We start from the raw sequence: 11,214 nt of genomic DNA, 5'->3' as shown, positions 1-11,214 counted from the left end.
CTATTCAAGACTAATAATGTCTAATCCCTAGATTGAATAATTGAGACCTTTCTCTAATTAACACCCTAGGGTTGCATTAACTCGATCTATGGATCCCTTTATTAGGTTTCACCCTAATCTGGCAAAATCTTGTCACCCTATATCTAGGCGTGCAATCAACTCCGCTTAATTATGACAAATGTACTCTTACACAGGGTCTATTCCTCCTCTGAACAAGAGCTTATCTTGTATTAGTATCCTGGGATATCAAAACAGAATTAAGAACACATAATTAAGAACAAGTTAAATATTTATCATACAATTCAGAAAATAATAACAAGATTCGTCTTAGGATTCATTCCCCTTAGGTATTTAGGGGTTTTAGTTCATAACTAAATAAGAAAACATCTCAGAATGATAAAGAATACAAAACATAAAGAAAACCCAAAACTCCTGAAGGGAAAATTGAGGAGAGACCTTTAGTCTTGACGGTGAATTCGGCTTCTGAGATGGATCAATCGGCTTCCTTGGAGTAATTCCTTACTCCCTATTCTGTGCCTCCTTTTTCTTCCTCCTTTAAGGTGTATTTATAGGCTTTGGAATGCCTAAGAGCCCTCAAAATTAGCCTTTTTTGAATTAGACTCAACTTGGGCTCGACAGGGACACGCCCGTGTGAATCGTGCTTTGAAACTGTCAAATTGACACAGCCGTGTGGTTTGCCCGTGTGAGGATGTCCAGGCCGTGTTGATTTCGTACTTTGGCCCATTTTCTCAGTTTTTGGCCCGTTTCTCGTTCCTTTTGCTCTCATATGCTCTCTTAAGTATAAAACATGAAATTAAAGCATTAGGAGCATCAAATTCACCAAGTCTAATGGAAAATCATCCATAAAATGCGTTAAGCATGGGGTAAAAATATGTATAAATTACGATTTATCAAATACCCCCACACTTAAGCATTTGCTTGTCTTCAAGAAAAATTCTCAACTCATATCAAAATAAATTCTTCGCAACTTATATTCCCTATCAATAGTATCTCAAAATAATCCATAGGTAATCATACATTTTACAATTCAACTAAAAGAACATAAAAGTTTCGAACATTCCAAGTTGAGTATTTAATCATGCAAACATAGGTGTCTCCCCTCATCTAAGTAATTACCTTTGATTCAGAATATCACAAAGTTTCACATCCTCACTAAAGATTCACTCAAATCACTCGAGGTGTTTAAGGACAATAAATGAAGCACTCAATAGTCAATAAGGAAAAGTCATTACCATAGGCTTGCATGAAAATCAAATCTCCACCACTATAATTTAAGATGATACATCAATCAAAAGGTCTTTAGAGGGTTGTAATGAGGCTTGGTTAGGGGGTGTGGCCATAAGCTGAAAGAAAGGGTTAGAATCAAGATTGAATTGAAAAATTGCCTAACTACAAAAAGTGTTAATCATCATTTGCGTACAACAGAGCTTCTTATCAGAATATGGAATTACTAATGTGTATACATAGTTTTTTTTTTTGAAGGAACAAGTTGAATAACATAGACTAACTATTAAGAACAAGACATAGGTAAGTAATTTATTCAACTCAAATCTCGAAAAAATAGGAATTAATTTAGGGGATTTCAAAAATAATAGATTGAGGGTTAATATTAAGGTTAATACAAGAAATGGCTTGTTAGGCTCAAGGAGGTTTACTAGGGGTTAATCGTGGAGGTAGGCTTTTCATGGCATGAGTGGGTTAATCCTAAGTGCCTTAATCATTTTGACATATCAAATCAAATGGTGTGATCTCGACATGCATAATCAAGCAAGTTCTAGAATAACAATGCAATATTGACGCACTCAAAGCAATAATAAAAGTGAGCATGAAAGAATTAATAGATGCTCAAAAGGCTCAAACATCTCACAAAAATTATGGCTTTTTGATATTTAAAATTTGTAAATTCCAACTGAAAGTAATACCTAAACTTTGGGGAAACAACCTAAAGTTTAAATTCTTAAAAATCAACTTATTATGCTTGATTCTCTAATGTCTTGAGGTTTAAACAATCAGTGCATAAATGCCTATGTTTTAATTCAAGATATATCTACAAAAATCATAAATCAATCAAAAATTATCCTAAATATGATATTAGAGTTTTTTAAGAGAACAAGGTAGTCATTCAGGGATTTTTCTGATAATGAAATAAATACCCCCCCACACTTAGGATGTAAATTGCCCTCAATGTACAAAGATAGATATTAGAATATAAAAATAAGATAGGGAGAGAAGTGAAACTCCCTCTATTAAGAATGGATGATATTCTTGGATTGGCGAGATCGAGTATTGGAAATAAATCTGGATGGCAAGCATGATTCTGAATGATAAAAAGAGAGTGAAGGGAATAATCTGCTAGTAGTCATAAAGATAAACCATGTTTAAAAGGAAAACAAATGAATCTTAAAAACTTAATAAAAGAAAAATAAAATAAGAGAATTATTCTAATTTTTTAGGTGGCACGGATGATGCACACGTCTGTGTGGCTCGTGTCCCGTCCGTGTACGTTGCAAATTGAGATGTCGTCACACGGCCTTCTGGCACGCCCGTGTGTCTAGGCCGTGTGGCTACATGATTATGTCGCACAGCCGTGTCTGGTTCGCTTCTCCCACGGTCGTGTAGGTCTTCGCACGCCCGTGTCATTCTGACAGTGTGGTCCACGGGTGCTAGACACGGGTGTGTCGCACACCCGTGTTCGTTTGGCAGATTTGACCACGACCAGGTCGTACGCCCGTGGCCACTTATAGCATCCCATGTTGGGAAAGATAACTTTTACCCTGTTTTTGCACAGCCGTATCGCACAGTCGTGTTTCAGTCCGTGTTGGTCATACGGCCTTAAGCACGGCCCTGTGATCAGCCGTGTGGAGCTGGGAACCTGTGCTTCAAAAGAATCTGTTAGTGATCTAGATGTTTAAATCTTGAAATTCAAATAATTTAAAATCGTTAGTGCTTGGGTTGCCTCCCGAGAAGTGCTTATTTATAGTCTAAGCTCGACTTACCTCTCCATTGAATGATCATGGTGGTTTGAGGAGTTTATACCCCTCATTCCTGCTATTAATCTCAACAAAATAAGGTTTTAAACAGGTGTTGTTTACCTTAAATTTGCCAAACTTGGGGTGACTTACCTCAACTTTACCGAATGGAAAAATACTAAGTACCGTGAGAGGGATTTCTTCATTTGGTGTAGTAGTGAGAATGTGAGGATCGGCGGCATCTAATAAGACTTTATCTCCAACCTTAAGTTGATTTGAAAAGGTATTGAGCCCGTTCTGTCGTAGATTCGGTTTGTCGGGTGTTCTCAGTTTATGCGTCCGCCATTCATCTAGCTCCTCAATTTGTGGTCTTCAATCATCATGAATGGGTCCTCTACTATTGCCTGAGAATGGTTCATGTACTTGCTTCAGACTCATTTCCTGCAAAGAAGGTTGCACCATATTGTTAGTTTTAGTATAATGGTTTAGACAATCACCTTCAATTTCCATTGTGTTACCAGAATTGCGAGCTTGAAGGGTGATTGTTTCGTCTCCCACAAGGAGTCTGAGTTCACCTGTGCCAACACCAATAATTGTTTTAGCAATTGCTAAAAAGGGCCTTCCTAGAATTAAAGGAGTGTTGCTATCCTCCTCTATGTCTAGAACAATGAAATCAACGGGAAATATAAATTTATCGATTTTAACTAGCACATCTCCAATAATACCCCTAGGGAATCTTATAGTTTTATTTGCTAATTGAATGCTCATCCTAGTCTGTTCGGGTTTCCCGAGACCTAGTTGCTTAAACATTTTGTTAGGCATGAAGTTGATACTAGCCCCTAAATCAGCTAATGCATTATTAAGATCTAAACTACCAATTAAGCAAAGAAAATAAAACTCCCTGGATCTTTTAGTCCCGACACCTAGTTGCTTAAACATTTTGTTAGGCATGAAGTTGATACTAGCCCCTAAATCAGCTAATGCATTATTAACATCTAAACTACCAATTAAGCAAAGAAACATAAAACTCCCTGGATCTTTTAGTTTGTTTGGTAGCTTATTTTGCAGAATAGTTGTGCACACTGCGTTTAGCTCCACATGCGACGCCTCATCTAACTTCCGCTTATTTGCTAAAAGCTCCTTTAAAAATTTCATTGCTTTTGGCATCTGCGATAGCGCTTCAATAAATGGTAAGTTAATGTGTAATTTTTTTAAGAGTTTAAGGAATTTACCAAATTGTTCATCTGAGCGGTCTTTCCTTGTCGCGTTATGGTATGGCACACGAGGTTTATATCCAACATGAACTGTTTTGTTTTTATTGTGATCTACCTCACCTTGACCTTTGCTTACCACAGTTTCTTGCCTCAGTTCTGGCTCAGGCTCAACAACTCCTTCTTCATCTTGAACATTAATCGCGTTGAGCTGTTCCCTTGGGTTAGGTGCGGTATTACATGGAAATATACCTTGTGGTCATTCGGAGATTAATTTGGAAAGCTGGCCTCTCTGAGTTTTTAGCCCTTTGATCAATGCTTAATGATTTTTAAGTGCTGTCTCGGAATTCTAGAAATGAGTTTCTGACACCGATATAAACTTTGAGAACATCTCTTCAAGGTTCGGCTTCTTTTCCTGTAACACCCCGAGCCCGAGACCATCGCCGGTGTCGGACGCGAGGGGTTGGCGAGCTAAATCCTCTTAAAGTACCGACCAATTTGGCATTTCCAGACAGGCTGGAAAACTGCGTCACTGTTGCCTTAAAAATCATATCTCGAGTTTCAAAACTCAGAAACTGATTCCGTAAATTTTCCCTGAATTTAGACTCATATATCCTTCCATGGATTTATTTCTAGAATTTTTGGTTGGTCCAATTGGTACAGTTTATTAGTTAAAGTCACCCATGTTACAGGGATTGATTTCTCTGACCTTTGCGCATTACAACTTGAATATCTCTCTGTACAGGTTTTTAATACTGGTTCTGTTTGTTTCTATTGAAACTAGACTCAAAATGTAATCTTTACATATAAGGCATGACTTTTAATTCTTTCTGAGTAATTTATGGAAAATTTTTAAAGTCGCGACAGGGGACCCAGAAACCGTTCTGGCCCTGTCTCACAATAACTTTAATATCTCTTAACAAGTAACTCCTATGACCGTTTCGTTTCTTCCATATGAAAGTAGACTCATCAAGGTTCATTTACATAACTTATTCACTATTTAATACCATTCCTACAAATTTTGGTGATTTTTCAAAACCACACCACTGCTGCTGCCAGCATCTGTTTTCAAGGTAACCTTTACCTATTTCATGATTTCCACGATTCAATTGGCCCTTTTCGCATACATAGCACAAGTGTGATCATGATTAACCATTCCAATGGCTAATCTTTTCAAAACCATTCCATACCCCATAATGATCATCATACAAATGATTACAGAATCATACTAACAACATATCTAAGCCATTTTCGCATGGCTATCCAAGCTTACATAAAACCGAAAGGTACATGACCTTCTACAATAGGGTAGTCCTATACATGCCATTTCAAAATTCAACCAAAATTATACCCAAAATGGAGGCTTTGATAGTGTAGATGACTTCGACTTTAATGATCCCGAATCCGATCGCTAATGAGCAAAATCTATAAAACAGAGAGCCAAAGCAACGGGGTAAGCATTTTTATGCTTAGTAAGTCTCAAGCAATAAAATCAGCTTTAACTAAAGCATTACATTCACATAGCCAAATGAATCATTTCATTAATACACATTCACATAATCATACTTACTTCACACTTCATCATTGTATACTTTCACAAGATATCAACCAATTCAATAGCTGAAAATTAGTTAGTCGATTGAGCGAATGTTACTCAAACATATCGACTTTTCCAATGCACATATAAACATACCTTTTCCTTTGGGCTTTACGAGCGTACTAATTAAATTTATTACAGCAACCAACACTCACCTTCAGCCCAAGCTTCTTGAATACAACCGGATATAACCACATGCACGAATGCCTTGGTCTTAGCCGGATAGAACGACTTGCACAAATGCCTTGGGTATTAGCCCGATTTAACAACTTGCACGAATGCCTTGGTCTTAGCCGGATGTGGTCACTAGCACAATGGCCTTGGTCTTAACGAATATAATTACTAGCATAAATGTCTTGGGACTTAGCCGGATATCATTCAATTGCTCATGCACACACATACATCAATAATCATTACACATCCATGTTTCATTTTCGTTACTAAGGTGAAACACAAACATATCACTTGCATAATCGCCTTGGGACTTAGCCCGGTATCATTCAAATACTCATACACACATAAATCAATAATCATTACACATCCATATTTCATTTCACATAATTGAGTAGGGTCATTTCTTGAGGACTTACCTCGGATGTTGTCGAACAACCGGACGGCTACTCGATCACTTTTTCCTTCCCTTATCCAATTGTGGCCCTCTAAGCTCTTGAGCTAATTCAAACAAATTCAATTCATTAAAGTCTCGCTTGCTAGCCTTGGCCGAATACACATATCATTGACTCAACATCACATAACTAAGCACTTTAGTCAATTTTCTTTAATTACGCACACATTCAGCCTTAGCTCACAACAAGGTAGCCGATTACCTAAGTCAAGAATAGGCATCATTAAGCTTGCCTCTAACCGAATGCATGCACAATAATTCCCCTCATGTGGCCGATTATACTTAGTCATACTTGCACAAAATCAAAATAAATTGCAAGATTTTCACATCATATGTGTACTAGGCCGATTGTACATGCAAATTTCACAACATTCTTCAACAAATTTCTTCTTTAAACAACATATTTATCACTTTCTTCATAATCAAAATATCATGTGCAATCATATATACACATATAGGTGCAAGGCGAATTTCAAGGTGTCCATAGCCATCCAAAACACAAATTTTAACTAACATGCAAGAAGCATGAACCATGCTCATGAATGCATCATGGCGAATACATCACAATCATGCCCTTTCAACTTCAATCATGGTTAAACAAAAGAAAACTCAATGTCTTACTCAAGATGGCTACAAAGAAATTTCAAGAGTAGACAATCCATCATTGCATGCATCATTAGCAAGCTTCACATTTAGCATGCAATGGCTTTAACACAATAACAACTTTGGCCAAATACCATTCCCATGGCATAACAAGGATTTGAACCATGGCTAACATGAACATCAAGTTAGCAACTAAAACATGCATGAAACTCATAACACAACCTCATACATACCTTACTCTTGATGCAAGTTTAGCCAAATTTCCTTCTAGATCTCTTCTAAACAAAGAAAATGAAGCAAAATCTCTTCTTCCTCTTAGTATTTTCGGCCAAAAGGAGAGAACAAGGATGAACAAAATTTTTTTTTGTTTTCTTTCTTAGTTGCACTGCGGCAATGGGGGGCATCCATGCTCATCTTTTTTTTTGTTCATTTCTTTAATGCTAATTCTTATTTTATTTCTTTATCGTAACTCACTAACCAAACATGTTGGAAACATGTTTCCCTTGCCCATCAACACCTACCTTGGCCGCCACTATGCTTCTTTTGGGGAAATTTGACATGCAAATCCCTTATTTTTGCATGCATGATCAACTAGTCATCCCACATCTTCCCATCATACTTTCAAAGTTTACTACTAAGCCCTTTCTAGTGAAATTCACATTTATAACACTAAATCAAATCATCAAAAATGTCACACACAATTTAACACATATCATAGGCATCAAAATAAATTTTAAATTATTTTTATGCCTCGGTTTTGTGGTCCCGAAACCACATTCCGACTAGGGTCAATTTTGGGCTGTCACATTTCCTGTTGGTAAGGTGGTTGTTGGTAGCCTGGAGGTGGTTGTGGTCTTTGATTTCCTTGACCGCTCCACGAGAAATTAGGGTGGTTCCTCCAACCTGCATTCTAAGTGTTACTATATGGATTGTTTTGAGGTCGAGGATTATTACCCATGTAATTTAATTGCTCGTTATCCATGTTGTGGCCATAGGGTTGGTATTCCAAATGGCTTGTTCCACCTCCACTTGCTTCGCATTGTATTACAGGGTGAACCTGTGAAGAACTAAGAAAACCATCAATTTTCTTATTCAAGAGTTCTACCTAATTAGAGAGCATGGTGACCAAATCAACGTTATAAACGCCGGCTGTTTTTGTTGGCTTTGTCCTCATGACTTGCCACTGATAGTTATTCAGTGACATCTCCTCTATAAACTCATAGGCATCTTCAGGTGTTTTATTATTGATGGTTCCACCAGCAGCTACGTCAACCATTTGTCGAGTCAAAGGATTCAAGCCATTATGGAACGTTTGAACCTGTAACCAAAGGAGTAACCCATGGTGAGGGAACCTTCTCAAAAGGTCCTTATATCTCTCCCATGCATCGTAGAGTGTTTCTAAATCCATCTGCACAAAAGAAGAGATATCATTACGTAATTTAGCCGTTTTAGCTAGCGGAAAATATTTTAGTAAAACTTTTTCGGTCATTTGTTCCCAAGTAGTGATTGACCCTCGTGGTAATGAGTTCAACCACTGTTTAGATTTGTTTCTCAATGAGAAAGGGAATAACCGAAGACGAATGGCATCATCAGAAACATCATTAATTTTAAATGTATTGCATAGTTCTAAGAAGTTGGCTAAGTGAGCGTTGGGATCCTCATCCTGCAAACCATCAAATTGAACAAATTGTTGTATCATTTGAATAGTGTTAGGTTTCAGTTCAAAAGTATTTGCAACTACAGTAGGTCTAACTATGTTCGATTCAGTTCCTGTTAAAGAAGGTTTAGCATAATCATACATAGTGCGTGGAATAGTATTTTGATTAACTGTAATTGCAGGAGGTAGCTGATTGTCTTGGTTTTCAGCCATCTCTTCGGTTAGGGGTTGAGTATCGTCCTCTTGCTCATTCTCTATGTATCTTAAGCTTTGCCTTATTTCTCTTTGGTTTCTGCGAACTTTGCGATCGATTTCTTCGTAAAAAAAGTAGTGGTCCTGACGGATTTCTTCTAATCATAAACTATAAAAATCTACCAAGAGAAAGAAAAAGTAAATTAATAAGTAATAATAATAATAAAATTAAATTGCATGAAAATAAATGGCTACAGTAATAAAAATTGAGCATTCCTAATATCTTAGTTCCTTGGCAACAGCGCCAAAAACTTGATCTCGTGATTTCATGATAGGTTTTAAATATTTATAATTAATCGTTCTTGAAACTAACTATTATCACGATGTAGGCAAGTGTACCTATCGAACAGTAATATAGTTTTAGCAAGATCGAATTGTCGAACCCAAAGGAACTAAAAGTACTAGTAATGACTGTCTTCTTATTATCTAGCCTAAAAATAAAGAGGTTTTTGTTGTAACTAACTAATTATCTAACTACGAATTCATAGAGAATGGAATTGGGGAATTGCTTTTGGGAAAATCGATTGAATTAAGACAATACCTAAGGAAAAATCTACCAAGATTTTACTTGTTATTCTGGCTCCGAGTCGAACTATTTATTCATTTAACTTCTTCCGTAGAGATCCCTAAGCTATGTTATTATCCCTATTCAAGACTAATAACGTCTAATCCCTAGATTGAATAATTGAGACCTTTCTCTAATTAACACCCTAGGGTTGCATTAACTCGATCTATGGATCCCCTTATTAGGTTTCACCCTAATCCAGCAAAATCTTGTCACCCTATGTCTATGCGTGCAATCAACTCCGCTTAATTATGACAAATGTACTCTTACACAGGGTCTATTCCTCCTCTGAATAAGAGCTTATCTTGAATCAGTATCCTAGGATATCAAAACAAGAATTAAGAACACATAATTAAGAACAAGTTAAATATTTATCATACAATTCAGAAAATAATAACAAGATTCGTCTTAGGTTTCATTCCCCTTAGGTATTTAGGGGTTTTAGTTCATAACTAAATAAGAAAACATCTCAGAATGGTAAAGAATACAAAACATAAAGAAAACCCAAAACTCCTGAAGGGGAAATTAGGGAGAGATCTTCAGTCTTGACGGTGAATCTGGCTTCTGAGATGGATCAATCGGCTTCCTTGGAGTAATTCCTTGCTTCCTATTCCGTGCCTCCTTTTTCTTCCTCCTCTAGGATGTATTTATAGGCTTTGGAATGCCTAAGAGCCCTCAAAATTAGCCTTTTCTAAATTGGACTTAACTTGGGCTCAGCAGGGACACGCCCGTGTGAATCGTCCTTCAAAACTGCCAAATTGACAGGGCCATGTGGTTTGCCCGTGTAAGGAGGTCCAGGCCGTGTTGATTTTGTACTTTGGCCCATTTTCTCCGTTTTTGGCTCGTTTCTCGTTCCTTTTGTGCTCCTATGCTCTCCTAAGTATAAAACATGAAATTAAAGCATTAGGAGCATCGAATTCACCAATTCTAATGGAAAATCATCCATAAAATGCGTTAAGCATGGGGTAAAAATATGTATAAATTACGATTTATCATGTGTGTATGTACACTTGTTTGAATAATGCATAATCAGTATGTCCATATAGTTGAATATCATGTTTAATTGTTAAATTAGAGAATATATAATGTTTTGCTTTATGACTTTGTTATGGAAGCCTAAATGTTATAATGGTACGGAAATTGAACTGGGAGATAAAATTGAGTAGAATGCAAGAGATGAGTACGGCCATTAATGATGAATTGGCGAATAAGACCATGGTTAGACCATGGCAGTACATTTGAGTAAGTGTAAGACCATAGCTGGACTATGGCATCGTAATGACATGTGAGACCATAAATGGCCTATGGCATTGTGATCCCATGTAAGACCATGTTAGGGACATGGCATTGGCATCGATATATGATCCCATGTAAGACCATGTTTGAGACATGGCATTGGCATTGATATGTGATCCCATGTAAAACCATGTCTGGGACATGGCATTGGCATCGATATGTGATCCCATGTAAGACCATGTCTGGGACATGGCATTGCCATCGATATGTGATCCCGTGTAAGACCATGTCTGGGACATAGCATTGGCATCGATATGTGATCCCATGTAAGACCATGTTTGGGACATGGCATTGGCATCGATATGTGATCCTAAGTAAGACCATATTTGGGATATGGCGTTAGCATCGATATGTGATTTTGTGTAAGACCATGTCAAGGACATGGCATCGATATGAGACTTCGTGTAAGACCATAGTT

At 37.2% G+C, this 11,214-nt stretch overlaps 1 non-coding gene across 1 annotated transcript; it reads left to right on the top strand.

Annotated features, from left to right (window-relative positions):
- Window positions 1-8,360: 8,360 nt before the first annotated feature.
- Window positions 8,361-8,467, top strand: LOC128282457 (small nucleolar RNA R71). The gene has a single exon (XR_008272731.1). It is a non-coding gene; the product is annotated as a small nucleolar RNA R71 (small nucleolar RNA).
- The last annotated feature ends 2,747 nt before the right edge of the window (window positions 8,468-11,214 follow it).

The sequence above is a fragment of the Gossypium arboreum genome, chromosome 1, assembly GCF_025698485.1.
Source record: "Gossypium arboreum isolate Shixiya-1 chromosome 1, ASM2569848v2, whole genome shotgun sequence".
Lineage (NCBI taxonomy): Eukaryota > Viridiplantae > Streptophyta > Magnoliopsida > Malvales > Malvaceae > Gossypium > Gossypium arboreum.
Note: the sequence above shows the minus strand (reverse complement) of the source record. Positions and strands in the feature narration are given on the sequence as shown.